Raw genomic sequence first — 19040 nt, forward strand, 5'->3', positions numbered from 1 at the left:
TCAAAAAGCAATCCTCATTTTTTTCATGCCAACCAATTTGGCAAGAATAGCATAAAACTGAACCACTGTAGTGTCCTGGAGATTAAAAAAAAAAATTCTGAGTGTTCTCTTTCTCTGTTCTAGCAGACAGACTGGGCTGATCAAAATGCTGCTTGTTCTGTTCTAACACTGCTTCCAACTGGCTGAAGCAACTTTCACAAGTTTACACTATATGTATATAGATACAGGAAAATAGGTTTGCATAAATATCCTCAAGCATGATCTACAATTCAGCCTCAATTTTTATCTCAGTGAATGGGGCTTGCATCCCAGACTGCTGCCTCCACAGAACCCTGAGCCCAAGTAAAATGTCACCTTCGCAGCCTCCCATACTTAGGTGCTGTCCATGAGTACAGCCCAAGTTAGGAACCTTCTCCTTACATGAATGTGATCCCATCCAGAACATGCATTTCCCCAACTAGCCAGTTCCCTGCTATCATCCTATTATTGATTCTAGTCAGTCAGGAAAGCAACTCATTCAGCTGCTGTCAGTGATTACTATTTTATGTGATTTTTAAACATGATTATTACAACCCTTATTGTGCATCACTTCTAAGAGTCAAACTAGACTTTACATTAAATGCATAGTGTGCAATTTTTCTTTCTTTTTTTAATACACATGAGGTGATCATTTTCATTAAGACTGCAGTGCATGGGGAGGGGAGGTTTATCCCTTCCCTCCCCATCCACAATCCTGGTGAAAATTGCCTCCCTTTCCCCAGTGCTGCAGTTAGCCTTAGGGAAAACATTGTCATTATTGCTAAAGGAAACTTTCTCTCTTCTTTAAGGCAAACTGCATCTGAGGAGACAGGGGTGTTATCAGGATTGCAGCTGGAGAGAGATTGGTTAAACCCCATATGTTGCAGCCCTGATGAAAATCAGGGACCCATGTGCTTAGTATGAAGTTTAAAAACAAGCAAACCCAGACACAGTTGCATACTATGCATTTACTATAACACATAGTTTGACCCTAAATTCAGCAGATGCTGAATGAAGCATCTGCTCCAAGAATAATACAGCTGCTTTAGGGAGCTGCCCACTCCAGTAGTGATGGAATTAACAGAAGCCAGGAAAATGGTGGAGAATGAGCACAGAGAGAGATGCAAATAGAAGAGGCTGGACCTCAATATATACCATTTGTTCAGAAGGGTGTGTTATACAAATCAATATTCTGGATTACTTAATATTGCAAAAATACAACATCGCACTATTTGTTTTGCATAAAAAGTTACAATTATGCTTAACTTTATATTCCAATCCAGATAATGCAAAACAAAATCCAATTAACAAATAACTTTTCAGGGGCGGGGGGGTGTACACACATATTTGCAGTATGACTTACAGCCATAACATCTCAAGCTGCTTTCTCATCAAAACTTAGAAAATGAATGAATCTCAGCTCTGGACTGGAACTCTCCAAGGAACACTGGTTGCGTATGAAGTGCTGCTGATAATTCAGAAAATTATCTCTGGATCAGCACTCAATACAATACCCAAAGTGCTTTAAATAGACACTTTACTAAAGGCGGTGTTCTACAAAACAGGCATTCCATTCCAGTCTCTGGGTTGTATCCAATGGTGTCCTTCTGGAAGCAGAATAGAGACTGCTGGCAGATGGAATTACCACTCTGCCTGCAGCCCCCAAGTGCTCTCCAAATCTGCTCCAGAGGGTTGGGGGGTGTGGAGAAGTGCAGGGGGGAGGAGGGAATGGAAACTCCTGTTGCATGTGTGGAAGTCCGCGTGCATAACGTTGGCTTTAGCCCTCGCTCTCATAGTGCATTTTACGGTATTACCACTCTGTCCCTGCCCTAGTACTTTAGGGCTAAGTTCCAACATAACACTGAATTCCAACCTAACATAAAAGAGAAAGAGGAGGTTGCTGGGAGACTGGTGAAGAGATACATCAGTTTAATACAACCTGGATGCTCTAGAGCAGGAGTGGATAATGTGTGGCTTGCCAGTTTATGTTGGACTGCAACTCCTATCAGCCCCAGCCAGCATGGCCAATGGTAATAGAAGCTGTAGTTCAACAACGTCTGGAGGAACAGACATTCTCCACTCCTGCTCTGAGAAGTATGCTGCCTTGAAGGAATGTCTGCCCCTAGAAGAAAACGTTAGCACCACCTTCGTACCTAACAGTGTCAGCCAAAGCAATAGGATTTGAAACTCAGTCTAGCCATCCCAGTGGCCGTGTGGAAGCGCCAATGTGAACTCATGGAAATCCATGTGTTCCCCATTTGTTTCAGTGTTTGGAAAAACTGTGAACACATAACAGCCTTCCCCAACCTTGCAGCCTCTATATATGTTAGACTACAACGTCCACCAGGCCATGTTGGCTGGGGCTGATGGGAGTTGTAGTCCCACATGTGGAGGGCACACACAGCTAGTACATACCTATAATCAGACACACATTCAGAACACAATTTGTAGTTCCAGTGTTTGTTTTTTTAAACCATACTGCAGTTTAGTCAATCTTCTAGTTCTGTCTTATATCTTCGAATGGAAATATTTCAGAATTTGTGCTTCTGCATGCTTCAAAGCACGATAATTATGTATATAACATATCAATGCCAGAGCAAGGTCTCAATGAATTAACCCTCCTATCAAAGACAAGTCTCATATCTGATCAATCCTGCCCTTTTCTGCTAAGATACTAGTCATGATGGCTATGCATTACCTCTAGTGTCAGAGGCAGAATGCAGCATGCCTCCGAACATCAGGCACTGGGGAGCAGCAGGAGAAGGCTACTGCACATACCTCGCTTGTGGGCATCCCATAGGCATCAGGTTGGTCACAGTGGGAACAGAATGCTGGACTTCACACAGTGCACAATTAAACGATGGAATTTGCCACCACAAGATGTAGCGATGGCCACCAATTTGGATGGATTTAAAAGGGGGTTAGACAAATTCCTAGAAGAGAAAGCTATCAATGGCTATTAGCCCTCTTGGCTATATGCCACCTCCAGAATCACAGGCAGCATGCCTTTGTACACCAGTTTCTGGGCAACATGGGAAGGAGAATGCTGTTGCACTCATAACCTGCTTGTAGGTTTCCTGTGGACAGCTGGTTGGAATGCTGGACTAGATGGACCCATGGTCTGATCCAGCAGGGCTCTTCTTATGTTCTTATTCATAGATTCATAGATTCATAGAATAATAGGGTTGGAAGGGGCCTACAAGGCCATCGAGTCCAACCCCCTGCTCAAGGCAGGAATCCAAGTCAGAGCATCCCTGACAAATGGCTGTCCAGCCTCGTCTTGAACGCCCCCAGTGTGGGAGAGCCCACCACCTCCCCAGGTAATTGGTTCCATTGTCGTATTGCTCTTACAGTCAGGAAGTTTTTCCTGATGTTCAGCCGGAATCTGGCTTCCTGTAACTTGAGCCCATTATTCCGTGTCCTGCACTCTGGGATGATCAAGAAGAGATCCTGGCCTTCTTCTCTGTGACAACCTTTCAAGTACTTGAAGAGTGCTATCATATCTCCCCTCAGTCTTCTCTTCTCAAGGCTAAACATGCCCAGTTCTTTCAGTCTCTCTTCATAGGGCTTTGTTTCCAGTGCCCTGATCATCTTTGTTGCCCTCCTCTGAACCCTCTCCAGTTTGTCTGCATCCTTCTTAAAAGTGTGGTGCCCAGAACTGGACACAGTACTCCAGATGAGGCCTAACCAGTGCTGAGTAGAGGGGAACTAGTACTTCCTGGGATTTGGAAGTGATGCTTCTATGAATGCAGCCCAAAAGAGCATTTGCCTTTTTTGCAGCCACATCACACTGTTGGCTCATATTCAGCTTGTGATCGACAACAATTCCAAGATCCTTCTCGCTTGTAGTGTGGTTGAGCCATGTATCCCCCATCTTGTAACTGTGCATTTGGTTTCTTTTTCCTAGGTGCAGAACTTGGCATTTGTCCCTATTAAATGTCATTCTGTTGTTTTCTGCCCAGCGCTCCAGTCTATCAAGATCACTTTGAATTTGGTTTCTGTCTTCCAAAGTATTAGCTATCCCACCCAATTTTGTGTCATCTGCAAATTTGATCAGCATTCCCTGCACCTCCTCCTCCAAGTCATTAATAAAAATGTTGAAGAGCACTGGGCCCAGGACCGAGCCCTGCGGTACCCCACTCATTACCTCTCCCCAGTTTGAGAAGGTCCCATTGATAAGCACTCTTTGAGTCCGATTATGTAGCCAACTGTGGATCCACCGGACCGTTGTTTCATCTAGCCCACTTTGAGCTAGTTTGCTCATCAGGATATCATGGGGCACTTTGTCGAAAGCTTTGCTGAAGTCAAGGTATATGATGTCTACAGCATTCCCACAGTCTACAAGGGAGGTTACTTGATCAAAAAATGAGATCAGATTTGTCTGGCAGGACTTGTTTTTGACAAATCCATGTTGGCTTCGAGTAATCACTGCATTGTTGTCAAGGTGCTTCCAGATGGATTGCTTTATGATCTGCTCCAGAATTTTCCCAGGGATTGATGTCAGACTGACCGGTCTGTAGTTCCCAGGTTCCTCCTTTTTACCCTTTTTGAAGATAGGGACAACGTTAGCCCTCCTCCAGTCATCTGGCACTTCCCCCGTCCTCCATGATTCTCAAAGAGAATAAACAGCGGTTCTGAGAGTTCTTCTGCCAGTTCCTTTATGACTCTAGGATGCAGTTCATCTGGCCCTGGAGATTTGAACTCATTCAAAGTAATGAGGTGTTCCTTGACCATATGCCTGTCGATCTCAAGCTGCAATCCTGCCCCTTCAGCCTGTACTTCGCCTTTGCCAGGGGGGTCACAGACCCTCTTTTGGGAGAAGACTGAGCCCAAGTAGGAATTGAGCACCTCTGCCTTTTCTTTGTCATCTGTTATCGTTTTGCCATCCTTATTTAATAGCTGAACCACCATTTCTTTCCTCTGCCTTTTACTATGCACGTAGCTGAAGAAAGCCTTTTTGTTGTTTTTAACATCCCTTGCTAACCTCAACTCATTCTCAGCTTTAGCCTTCCTGACGCCATCCCTGCAATTCTGTGCTATCTGCCTGTACTCTTCCTTTGTTACTTGGCCTTCTTTCCACTTCCTATATGTGTCCTTTTTTGTTTTCAGGTCATCTCTAAGCTTTTTGTGAAGCCACATTGGCTTCTTCTATTGTCTTCCACCTTTTCTTCTTGTTGGAATTGCTTGTGATTGTGCCTTGAGAATTTCCTTTTTTAAAAGCTCCCACCCATCTTGGACTCCTTTTCTCGCTAGCATCGCTTGCCATGGGACCTTACTGATCATTGTTCTGAGTTTGTGAAAATCAGCTTTCCTAAAATCCAGGGTACGCGTTTGACTACACTCGGCTTTTGCTTCCCTTAGAACCAAGAACTCAAGTACAACATGGTCGCTTTCCCCCAGAGTTCCTGTAACTGCTACTTTATCCACTAAGTCATCTCTGTTGGTTAGGATCAAGTCAAGGATAGCCGATCCTCTAGTTCCTTCCTCTACTTTCTGTAGGAGGAAGTTATCCACCACACAAGTCAGGAATTTCCTGGAGGGGCCATGTTTTGCAGAATTTGTCTCCCAACAAATATCGGGGAAATTGAAGTCCCGCATTACTACTACATCATGCTTCCTTAAAACATTGGCTATTTGCTTTTCAAAAGTTTCATCCTTGTCTTCTCCTTGATTGGGTGGCCGGTAGTAGACTCCGACCACCAGGTTCCTTTTATTCTTTGCTCCATTTATTTCAACCCAGATGCTCTCGATGGGGCTACCAAGCTCCTCCTCCTGTATTTCTGTGCAGAGATATGTATTTTTCACAAACAGTGCAACCCCACCTCCCTTTCTGTTCCTCCTGTTCTTTTTGAACAAGTTATATCCTTCAATTGCTGTATTCCAGTCATGAGAGTCATCCCACCAAGTCTCAGTTATACCTATCAGGTCATAATTTCCCTCTTGAATTAAGAGTTCAAGTTCGTTCTGTTTGTTTCCCATACTCTGGGCATTAGTATATAGACATCGAAGACCATGTGCGTCATAGTCTGGCTTTCTTCCTACATGTGTCTGAAGACTATTATTGGGCGCTATCAGAGCTGTTCTTTCCATTGCAGTGCATGCGCCTACGTCCACTGTTACCCCCAACATTACATCTCCCTTCCCCGTAGGATTCAGTTTAAAGCCCTCCTGATGAAGTTCTTCATGCTGTGGCCAAACACATTCTTCCCATCCTTTGTGAGGTGCAACCCATCCCTAGCCAACAGCCCATCTTCCAGGAAGTATAGCCTGTGGTCCCAGAATCCAAATCTCTGTCATCGGCACCACCTTCGTAGCCAGTCATTCACCCGGAGTATTTTTCATTCCCTTTCTATCCCTCTTCTAACTACTGGAAGGATGGATGAGAAAACTATCTGGGCCCCAAAGTTCTTGAGTTTCCTTCCCAAAGCTTCAAAGTCTGATGTGATCTCTTCGTAGCTCCGCTTGGCGGTATCATTTGTTCCCACATGGATGAGAAGAAAGGGATACCTGTCAGTGGGCTTTATGAGTGCAGGCAACCTTTCAGTCACGTCTCTAATCTGTCCTCCCAGAAGACAACATACCTGGCGAGTCCATGGGTCTTCGCGACATACTTGGGTCTCGATCCCACGCAGCAAGGAGTCTCCCACTACTACCACTCTTCTCTTCTTCTTCTTGTAGGCCTGGGTTTCATCGCCTCTGTTTGACTGACCTTCAGCCTCTTGCTCACTCTCATGCAGGTTCCCCTGTGATTCTTCCTCTGCAGGCTGTCCTCCAGTCTCATCCGCAAGTACCTGGAATTGGTTCCACAGCTCCACTGCTTCCACTGGTGCAGAGTGGCGTCTAGTTCTTCTTCTCCTAACTGTCACCCTTTTCCAAGGAGTATCCTCTATTCCATTTTTCTTCACCTCAGCATTTCCCACTGCCTCATCTTGCTGTCGCTCTTCAAGCTTCTGGTCTGCCCTTTGCTGCTGTAGTTCCCCCATTCTGTCCAAGAACTCTTCGTGTTCTCTTATTCCCCTGAGGGTCGACAGTCACCGCTCCAGTCCACTTACCTGTTCTTCCAGCAGCGTGATCAACTTGCACTTGTTGCAGGTGTAGGCCATGTTGTTCTCAGGCAAGAAAACAAACATTGCACACACCTTGCAGGTCACCACCACTGGAGAGTCTTGTCCTTCCATAGCCTCTTTTCCCTTTTTGTGTCTAGCTTTGTGATTGTTCTAGACTAGCCTGTGCCTGCTCCTCTACTCAGTAGAGGTTAAAAGCAGAGTCCCACTGGTGTGAAAGTGACTAGATAGGGTGTTGATCTGATCCAACACAATTTAGCATCCTCCTGCTCTTAGGTAACATTTAGCCATCATGGCTAATAGCCATGAATAGCTTTATCCATCTGTCTAATCTAGGGATGGGTGAGAATTTCAGTTCCGTTCGGTTTTGATAAGAATTTACTGAAATTTGCTATGTTCTCCATATCTGGAACAAAAAGAACTTGAGATTTTAAAAAAAATTGAATGAAGAAGAAAGCAAAACTGACAGATTCACCCATTCTTAGTCTAATCTCCTTTTAATGTCCTAGTTGGTAGCCATCACCAAGGTAGTATATTGTTAATTATTATTGGTTATGTTTTCATAGATATCAAATTAAAACATCAACTCTGTTTACAGTAAGGATCTACTGGGTATATAATAGGAAATATTTCCAGATTTTGTGTGCAATCAAAGGAGTTGGAACTTAATTCTTTTACATAAAGCGTGAGGTTCCCACTTGTGACAGACCTGCAATCTCGGGCTTTAAACCACCTTAAAAATGCAAAAACATCAGATAATATGCTAAGAGTAGGCACTGTTAGAAAAACTATTCTAGTACAGAAAAACATATAGAACAGTGCAGTGGTCTTCAAACTGCTGAGACCCAAGACCCAACTTTTAACTCTCACCTGCAGCACAGGACCCACTTTTAATTTATTGTTGTGCATGACCATCTTTCTTGTTCTCTATCTCTACAACTCTGCTATCTCTCTCCTGCCACACACTTCATTTTTCAGCTTCTCTTTTTAAAGAAAACGTGTGAAACACCACCACAAAACAAAATGGTAGTTGTACCCCTGATGTGATCCACCTTAGGTTGGGCTTCAACTCAGTTTTGGGGCCCAACCCATTCACTGAAGACCAATGGAACAGTACACACTGAAACCGTTTTCATAGTACATAAATCTACCCAAGACTTTTATAGGTGCATTTAAAATGGAGGTAATAAAATGCTGTCCTTTGGTGAAGGATTTTAAAGTCTTTCCTTAAATGAGCAATACAGCCAAGTGCATAGCAAATCACAGTATATTGCAGGACAATAAATGCTATGAGAAAAATAGATGATATGACAAATGCACTTTCTCTTAGAAACTACATTGATATTCTGTCTCAACATGCTGCTTTTCAATAATATTAAAAAGTATTTGAATATTAACGTTTTACTTTCTTTCAATTTCACCAGATATTTTTTTTTCTTGTTGTACAATGAGAGGGGGTCCGTTTGCACATTACAGCGGCCACATGGATGCCATTTTAAAACATTCTACATGGCAGCTGTGCAGTCACCCCTGGGCAAGTCATTCATTGGCAGTGACTCACCACACAGCTCAGGCAATTTTTATCCATGCTACTGCAAACTTCCAAAAGGGCCAGCCATGGCATGGAGGGAACTGCGTAAGCATCATAATAAGCTGCTCTCCAAATGGTGAAAGCATCCATGTGCAGCTATTTAAAGTGATCCTTTCAAGCAGCTATAAAAGGTAAAGCAGCCCAGATACAGTCAGGGCTAGAAATATTGGAACAAGGATAACTGTTTTGGCAGTTGGCCTCTGTACAGCACCACATTGAAGTTGAAAGGAAACACATCCAGATGGGAGCGAAGTCAGGACTTTCAGCTGTAATTCAAGGGGTTTGAGAAAAGTAGGGCACTACCCATTCAGGAAGTACAGCCAGTGGCATACACACACACCCATCATTGGTGGCTCATAAGTAATGGAACGAATGGCTGACAAGCAGCTGCATGGCCAGGTGTGGCCTGTTTCCTGGGCACCCCATGACCAATCAAGCAGATAAAAGGCCTGGAGGTGGTTCTGAGTGTTATATTTGCATTTGGTAGCTGTTCACTGGAACTCCCAACATGAGGTCCAAAGAGGTGTCCATGCGAGTGAAGGAGGCCATCATTAGGCTGAGGAAACAAAATAAACCCATCAGAGAGATAGCAGAAACAGTGGGAGTGGCCAACACAACAGTTTAGAACATCCTGAAAAAGAAGGAATTAACTGGCAAGCTCAGCAACAGCAGAAGGCCTGGAAGACCACGGAAGACAACTAAAGCGGATGACTGCAGAATTCTGCTCATGGTGAAGAGGAACCCTTTCACAACATCTAGCCAGGTCAAGAACGCTCTTGCAGAGGTAGGCATGTCGTTGTCAACATCTACAGTCAAGAGATGGCTTTATGAATGTAAATACAGAGGCTTCACAACAAGGTGCAAAACAAGGTGCTCAAGAACTGAAAGGCCAGATTAGCCTTTGCCAGCAAACACCTAAAAAAGCCTGCCCAGCTCTGGAATAAGATTCTTTGGACTGATGAAACCAGAATTAACTTGTACCAGAATGATGGGAAGAGAAAAGTATGGAAAAGGAAAGGAACAGCTCATGATCTGAAGCATACCACATCATCTGTCAAACATGGTGGAGGCAGTGTTATGGCGTGGGCGTGTATGGCTGCCAATGGAACCGGGTCACTGGTGTTTATTGATGACCTAACTGCTGATAAACGCAGCAGGATGAATTCTGAAGTGTATAGGGCTATACTTTCTGCTCAGATTCAGCCGAATGCTGCCAAACTGATAGGACGCCACTTCATATTGCAGATGGATAATGAGCCAAGACATACAGCAAAAGCTACGCAAGGGTTTCTCAAGGCAAAGAAGTGGGATGTTCTTCAATGGCCAAGTCAGTCACCTGATATCAACCCAATAGAGCATGCTTTTCACTTACTGAAGACAAGACTGAAGGCAGAAAGACCCACAAACAAGCAGCAGCTGAAGGCAGCTGCAGAAAAGGCCCAGCAAAGCATCTTGAGGGAGGAAACACAGCATTTGGTCATGTCCATGGGTTCCAGACTGCAGGCAGTCATTGACTGCAAAGGATTTTCATCCAGGTATTAAAGGCGATCCTTAAGTTTGAAATGTTGGTTTGTTCCATTACTTATGAGCCACCAACGATGGGGGGGGGGGTATGCCAGTGGTTGTACTTCCTGAATGGGTAGTGCCCCACTTTTGTCAAACCCCTTGAATTACAGTTGAAAGTCCTGACTTCGCTCCCATCTGGGTGTGTTTCCTTTCAACTTCAATGTGGTGGTGTACAGAGGCCAACTGCCAAAACAGTTATCCTTGTTCCAATATTTCTGGCCCTGACTGTAGATTAGAAGAATGTACCCTCACTGGGAATGGTTATAATGAATGCAGTTCTCCTTTTCATATCGGTTTCATTCACTATCCCAACTCTGATTGATATTCTGTTAAAACTTGCATGAACTACCTCTTCAACCTTGTCCGCTGCTGTCACAACTGACAAATAATCAGCAAAATATGCTTATGAAGGGGAAATGAGATATTTTGTGATAGGAAAGACAGACAAATCTTTCATGAAATGAAAAATAAAAAGAGAATAGAGTGTTACTAACAAAGTACTAATTCTTCCCCTGTTAGAAACCAACCTACCATACGACTTGGAAAGACAGGAGCAGAAACAGGTATCTTAAGCAAATGCTCCTTACGTGAGGTTTAGCAAAGGCTGGAGAAATCCAGAAAACTCTGGCTAAGCACATCAAATCCATACAGATGAGAGGAAGAGGAAGACATGAGAGTAACTTTAGCAAATAATTGCAGGATGAAGAGGGGGAAATGATAAGAACCAAGTAGAAGTTTTTGAGCAACCTATAATAGAAGAAAAACGTTTGTATCCAATGGTGGCTTTACCTTAGCAGAAGGTGCTTCCACTTGGGCTATTTGGGGCACGCAAAGTTTCAATGATCCCCCCAGCTCCTGCAGCCCTCCATTCCATAACCCATTCCATTCCAGACAGTGCCATGACCCTCAGATGGGATGTGGAAATGAAGTAGTTTGGGGGATCAGCAAAAATTGCTTCCCCTGACTTGCACAAGAGGAAGCACTTTCCACTACAGCAAAGCCACCATTGGATACAACCCTAAGTTGTGGAACAACTAATGAAAACAAACAGTGAAAAGACCTTGAAAGTTTGACAGGTGGGAAAGTAAAAAAAAGAAAAGAAAAAAGGAAAAGTGTCATCTACTGAATGCTGCTGAAACTCAAATTAGGTGGTTCATTGGTAGAATCTATTATGTTTGTAATGCCCATATGTGTACAGAGTATGTGCGGGAGGAATATAATCAGTGTGGAAACTGCTCACTGTTTCTAGAGCCAACACATACCTCGGTTGATCGTAATGTGCAGCACTTTTCTTAGGAGTCTCCCCTGCCGTCACCCTTTTCATATACCTTCTAATGTAAAACTCTTAGGGCCAAACTAAACATGTGATGTAGGACGGAAATCTGTGAACAAGATCTTTTGCCTTCTTACAAAATGTTAACAGCAGCTGTGAGCGCTCCTGTTCTGACAGGGACTGGAAGTGGGGAGGTTGTTTAAGCCTTTGCACCCTGTACCTTCCTTTCTTGTCAATGAGAATCGCCCCCACCAAAGCTGCCTATTGCCTAAGGAACTACAACACACATACATGTATGATATCGGTAACTGTATGTTTTGTTCTGCTGAGAAAATAGTTTCAGGGGTAGTTTTCATTAGAAAAAGACCAAGTCCCCTCCCCCTGCCTCATGCTAATCCAAATTTAAGCTGTTATTAACATTCTTAAAAACCAGCACCGAAGATACTCTCCACAAATATTCCACATCACAGCAAGTTTCATGCTTAGTACCAATGAAATACACAATGATTCTGTAAACTGTGCCCTCTTTTCCATACACTGGGTTGAATCCAATGCTACCCATCCGCCAACGGAACAGAAACCTCTGGTGGAATGGATTCCTCCTCTGGAGCAAATCTGGGGGACAGGCAGAGGGGAGGAGAGCAAGGAGAAGAACCATTGCATGAACGGATGTTGCCTCAAATGACATTGGATGTAGCTGGCTTGTATCTACACCTGCGAGGTGTCAAAAGAAACCTCAAGTAAAATGTCGTGTATAGGCTAGGCTTAATCCTCACACCCATAGATACAAAATGGGCATGGTGTTAGCGGACCAGGTTCTGCAGGTGAAAAAGAATACATGACAGGCAGTGTAGCTTTAGGGAAAGAGCATATGGTCTAGCAACAGAGTGTGCCCACAAACAGATACTTGTGATATGTCCACAGCAATAAAGTTTTGTATAATTTGTTCAAGTAAAAACCACAGTTTAGAGGCTGGAAATTTTGCCAAGAAGCAAGTAGCAGGGACATTCAGAAGACTGGTCACATACAGCTTTAGCTAGGACTCGGTCCCCACCGCAGAGCAGAACGTACTTGATTCAAACCCTGAACACACTATAATACCGCAATTGATGGATGGTGTCTCCTCCAGTCAGCAGTGTCAAGCAAACTGCTATCTTCTTCAGTGACTCAGCACTGTGCAAACAAATTCTCTCCACCTATATAACACCATGTCCTGTCCCAATTTGCACTTTGCTTCTTGGTTTTTAATCATGGAAATTAATACTTCAGAAAAAGAGACACCAATCTTACTGCAATGTTCCTTGATCGTAGCAATAGGTCAGAGGACAAAAGTTTCACGACTACTTTCATCTCTGCCATTGTCCAACCCTTCCTCCCCTGGCTTTATCAAAGCTTTAAAAGTGCCTTATTTCCCTTAATTTTCACAAAAGATTTTGTTGCCTCTTTCAATGTTCTCTGACGTGGTACATATCACCCTATTTTGCAACCCCTTACAGAAATAATCTTTAACATTTCCTCCCTTCTCTTTTTAACATTTTACAAACACCAGCAAATTTAACAGCATCAATTTGGTGCTTTTAACTACAATTAAACATATATACATATACACACACCCCACTGGATCCCAAAATGTATAAAAAGCCACCCAGTAATAAAGAGAAGAGGAAGTATATCTGTACGGCCAACAGAGTAAATGTTGCAAGGCTTATGAAGCATTTTGCACAAGGACAAGGAAAGAGGGAAATATGCTAAGGTTAAAAGAAACATATTTGTGTGAACACATCCCTAGAACCAGTGTTAATGCTATTCCTAACAGAGTCATCAGCCATTATATAGCTGACAGCTTCAGAAAGTGAAGAAAACACATTTCCTTTTGAATCACTTGGGATTCAGCAGATCTTTGCAGCAACAGAATGTAGTTTTATGCTGTGCATCTTACAAAACATGTTGGCATCTAGTCAGTGTATCGTTTTCACTTCTTGAAAATACTAGAAGAAGCTGATTTACCTCTGCTGCTCCCAGTGAGAACACCTCCAATTTCATCTCCCAGCTATAGAGACTGAATATCATGAGCCACTAAGTAAATAATATGGGGAATTGTGAGTCTGTTTTAAGGCACCTGTGCATCCCAAAGCTCCCTTCTTTCACAGAATAGGGGAAAGGTAGCTGAGAGACACAGAGATATCTCAATACAAAAATGTCTTTGTCCTCAGAGTTATTACATCTGTTTTCCCTGATGCCCTAAAACAACTCTTGCATTGCCAGTCTTACAGCAACAAGAAAAATTGGATCCGGAGCGTAAACAAACACAGATCCTTTCTCAGTGATTTGAGATGGAACAAAACATTTTCACTTCATAATCTGTAAAGAAAATCTACAATCCAGTCTGAAATAGGAATCTGGCTATTTCCTCACAACTTGCTCATCTTCCACAAGATTTCTAGTAATGGATCATGTTGTCTTCCTACTATGGTTAGATCTCACACACATCATACATGAGCACAGCAGAAGTACACTATCTATATCTATACACACACACGATCCATAGCTGCAATCGTGGATCACATTGCAATCAACATGCAAATAAATATTTGCACCACAAAAAACACACTCTGCTGCACTGAAACCAATTACAGATCCTTCCTTTTATTTTATTTTAAAATGCAATCCATTGAATTCTGGATTCAATGGATTGTGCGGACAATCCTTGAATCAGTGCATACAATCTACTATGTATACATGGATATATCAAATGTGTCATGCTGGGTGCCCCATTATTAAAGTCACACATTCTAGATTATGCATCATGCTAAAGCCTATTCCAATTTCTCCCTTCCAATTATATTTTGCTTCCGCTGAAATATTTGTGTTTCACGTTCATTCACATTTTTAAATCAATTAACTGTAATCTAGTCATGGGGGGGGGGGGGGCAAAGCCTGTGCATGTTTCACACAAATATATTCTGTCTTCTTGAAATTTCTAAGCCCTTTGTCTCTTGAGTGCCCATATGTACACTTAGCATAGAAACATCCACCTCAGACATTACTGTCTTTCCCTCCCCCCCCCCACAATCTCTCTCACACACCCCTCTATCTTATTTTCACTGATATTTTGCCCTTTAAACCATGGGAAGTAGAGCTGGAAAGTTACACACCTATTTTCACTGCCATATATAAATCAGGATAGGTTGTTAAATGGAGGTGTTCACCCAAAGGCAAGTATTCTGCATTCACACAAACACTTGAATAACTATTAAGAAAAGGATGTGGAATGAGGGATGTGGTTGGAGGTCTGGTCATGATTGTGGAGAGATCTGAATCAGGACATGCAGAGAGAGAGAGAGAGAGAGAGAGAGAGAGGCAAAAGAGGGTGTAGTCAATTCTGAGCATAGCAAGCAGCATGACAGAGGGCACTGAGTCAGTGTAGAATGAGACAAAGGGAGCAGATTGGAAATATGTTTGAGTAAAGTATAGGAAGCTAAAAGGGTGTAGGGAGAAATGGGGAAGGAGCCAGGAGTTGAGAGTTTAAAAAATAAGGACTAGAACCTTGACATTCATAAGTATTATGTCAGGAAGCCTACACTAAGATTTAAGAAGACCAGTAATACAGCCATCACAATGTGGGAGAAAGAGCCAAACAGACTGGGGAAGGAAGAAACAAAAGTAGGGAGCGCCAGCTATAGGAGTAGTAAGGAATCTGTAGCAGTAGTTTAGATGGGAGGCTGCTACAACAATGATAAGGTTTTTAGGATTCAGTAAAGAGGAAAGGGGAGATCTTGGAGATGCTGAAAAGAAACAAAAGTATTTGGCCACTATTGGCTAGGGAAGGAGAAGCATAGAGATCAAATATGACCCCAAGGGCCCTCAGCTATCATCTCCAAACAGAAACAAAGAAAGGGGCATTGGAGAAGCAGAAGAACCGTATTTCTCATGTTCAACTGAGATGAAAGTTTGTGCACACCACACACTGAATTTTCCTAAAAAGAAACTGAAGGATTTATCATTAGATGGCTGTGACGACCTACCAAATATACGCACCCTACCGTCAGTGCAATGTGGAGAGAGATGACAAGTAACCCCAGGGTAATGTGTGCACAAAATTTCTTTTGGTGGTGAAATCTGAATATGGTAGGTGTTGGAGATGTCAAAACCATCACCACTACCACCATCATATTTCATTTTGACTTCAAGGCCTGCACAAGGGCCCTGCCTTCACCCTTACCCCAAACTCTCTCTGGGTCATACATTTTCAGGGTTGGAAAAATGACAATTTCCAAAACTGTCCAGGTTAGCTTCTGACACTTTAAAATGGGATGTGCCAAAGGCCAGCATTTTGTCGCATGTTTTGGAAGATGTAACCTCTACTCCAGAGGTGAGAGCACAATAATATCATCATGAAGATAATCAACAGATCCATCTTTCACAACTTCTCTATTCAGGGGTGAAGGAGCCCTGAGAAAATGCTTTCCTCCCAAATGAAGGGGCAACAAAAGTGACATTTGGCAAGGCATGACAGGGAGGGGAGAAGAGTAAAGTTGCTCTTCTCTCACAAGCACTGGCAAGTCCTACCTACTATGCTTTTTTAGGATGATGTCTGTGAGACTGAGAAGTGAAGGCTCTTGTATCTTTCAGTGTAGAAGCCCATGGGAAGTAGCGGCCAACCTATCTGTTTTAGATATGGAATGGTATTGCTGTTGTTGTTGTTCAGTCGTTCAGTCGTGTCCGACTGTTCGTGACCCCATGGACCATAGCACGCCAGGCCTTCCTGTCCTGCGCTCTCTCCCGGAGTGTGCTCAAGTCCATATTCATTGCATCGGTGATGCTATCTAGCCATAAATAACTGGAGTTAGGTTACCTAAGGTTTCTTTACTCTAGTGAGAGAAAAACCTAGAGAAATATATTTATTATTTATTATTGCATTTATATCCCGCCTTTTTTCCTCTTGCAAGGCACCCAAGGCGGCTTACATTATCCTCCTCCTCTCCATTTCATCCTCACAACAACAACCCTGTGAGGTGGGTTGGGCTGAGAGTGTGTGACTGGCCCAAAGTCACCCAGTGAGCTTCCATGGCCGAGTGGGGACTAGAACCTGGATCTCCCTTTCCAACACTCTTGCCACTACACCACACTGGCTCTAGTGTCCCTTTAAAATCAAATCAGATTATTCCACCATTGGGAAAATGAACAGGAAACAGCAAGAGGAGTCTCCCTTGGCCACTGCCACCCCCTCTCTTCTGGGGTACGAAGAGTGATGGGATGGCTTCTGCTGCACCCCAAAACAGGAAAGGACACCTCTCTTACAGGACCACCACAATTTGAGTAACAAGGGGCTCTGGCAAAGGCCTGGGAAAGGTGTAGAGGGTACCACCAATGGGGAGGGGGAATCCTTCCTGGTTGTATTTCACTGCGGAGGAGAAAGGGGTGGGGTGGGGGAGAGGACTAAACAGTTAAGCGAAACCACTGATTTACAAAGCCAACCAGGAAACTATCCCTGACAAGAGGATTTGCCCTCCTCCTGGCCGCACCGATTGGCCGAGCTCACTTCAAGTCAATGCAACTGGCCTATGGGTTTGTCCATCAAAACAGAAATGTCCATTCGCGGCTAAGGGAGATCATCCCCCGCTGTCCTTTCTAGGCTTAGCAGGTAGCCGCCTAGAAATCAATCACACTCGCTAATAAAACAGGCATTCCACCCCCCGGCCCCGCCACGCTATTACTACAGATCTTTATGCAAAACAGATATATACATACACATACAATATACACAAATAGGCAAGGCATGCATGCAAACCAAATACGCACGGGTTGCATCCTGTATCCTAAGATTATGCCGCCTAAAATAATATTCCAACCGTAAATCGAACTAAAATGTACAAACCCCTCGCCTGCATTTGTGCATTGTGTAACTGCTAATATAATATATCCTTGTTTCTTTCTGGGAGCCCTTCTTCCATCGCAGGCGGCCGGGGAAACGGTGGGGGGGGGGGCTCTTCTTTTCCTTACATTTGTTTAAAAGAAAAAGCTTTACGCATATGTCAGCTATTTCAAACCCAGGCATTTCCGATTCTTCTCAAGTTCGTGCAAGAACACTTTGGGAATGAGATTAATTCTGAATGGATCTCTCTCTCTCTCTCTCTCTCACACACACACACACACACACAGAGGCAGGCAATTACATGGCTATTTTCTAGGAAATATTGCAAAGAGGACAGCGATTCTGGAAGGGAGAGGCACTCAGCGCTACTCCCAGAAGGAGATGTGCGCTGGGTCACATTTATTGCCATGTATCTTTTTTTCTTTTCTTTTTAAATGCTCTCTCCAAAAGGAGGCTTCCTCCCCACCCCGCTTTTCATCCCCCGCCCTTGCCGACCCCTGGATGGTTTATACAGGCAGAGACAATTAAGTGTGTGTGTGTGTGAGAGAGAGAGAGAGAGAGAGAGAGGGAGGGAGAGAGAGAGGGAGGGAGAGTCCAAATTGATGCATCGAGATGCATAATGGCCATATTCGAGCTTCAGCTCCTCACCTTTCAAATCATTGCATCTGCCTCGCGTCCTCCTCCTCACACGGATGCTACAACCTCACGCCTCGCGGGCAGCCCATTGCGGTGCAGCCGGCGCGCGGGGAGAGGGGCAGGCGCGGGGCGAGGCGAGGGGAGACCCTGCTGCAGCCAGGGGAGGCTTCCGCCTTGCCAGCCCCACGCTTGCTTGCCCGCCCCCTCCAAGCGAGGCTCCCTCCAGGCAGCCGCGAGCCCGACTCGCTGGCTTGCCAGCCCCTGACTCAACATTCCCAGCATTCCCGGGGAGCTGCCTGCTACGCTGGGGCGCAGCGGCTCTCCGCTAGGGGCAGCAGCGAGCTCCCTCGTCAGAGAGGCTGCCGCGGCGAACCCGACCTGACACAACCGGCGCCGCGAAGGCTTCTCCCTCGCGCGCTTCTCGCTCTCTGCGAGCCCGGCGGCTTCAAGTCCCCACCCTAGAGCGGGGGGGCGGGGTGTTTATTTCTGTGTTTATTATTATTTTCTTAAAGAATAGGGGTGGGGGAGAGAGGGGGAGGTAGGCACCGAAGCGCTGCTGTCGAGAACAGAGAACCCCCCCCCCCCATACCCAGGTTTGCGTACATCCCTGAAGGGGGCGGGAGAGGCATGACCCAATTTCTTTTCTCCTGCCTTCAAGGCAAACAGGGGGCAATGGAGAATATATTTTTAAAAATTGCCAAATTACCGTGTGTGAATACCTTTGGATAGATGGGTGGATGCACGTGCATTTTTGTTGCTGTTCAGTCGTTCAGTCGTGTCCGACTCTTCGTGACCCCATAGACCATGGCACGCCAGGCCTTCCTGTCCTGCGCTCTCTCCCGGAGCGTGCTCAAGTTCATATTCATTGCATCAGTGATGCTATCTAGCCATCTCATCCTCTGCCGCCCCTTCTCCTTTTGCCTTCAATCTTTCCCAGCATCAGGGTCTTTTCCAGAGAGTTTTCTCTTCGCATTAGGTGGCCAAAATATTTCAGCTTCAGCTCCAGTATCTGTCCTT

General features: G+C 44.4%; 1 protein-coding gene across 1 annotated transcript in view; it reads right to left on the reverse strand.

Annotated features, from left to right (window-relative positions):
* Positions 1-18300, reverse strand: part of ERC2 (ELKS/RAB6-interacting/CAST family member 2) — a 705044-nt gene extending 686744 nt beyond the window's left edge. The window contains exon 1 of the mRNA XM_084832475.1: positions 18036-18300. The gene's annotated coding sequence lies outside the window, so the exon portion shown is untranslated. The remainder of the gene's footprint in view (positions 1-18035) is intronic.
* Between the last annotated feature and the right edge of the window lie 740 nt (positions 18301-19040).

Source organism: Heloderma suspectum, chromosome 2, assembly GCF_057233095.1.
Source record: "Heloderma suspectum isolate Gila_16-S chromosome 2, 16-S_ref, whole genome shotgun sequence".
Lineage (NCBI taxonomy): Eukaryota > Metazoa > Chordata > Lepidosauria > Squamata > Helodermatidae > Heloderma > Heloderma suspectum.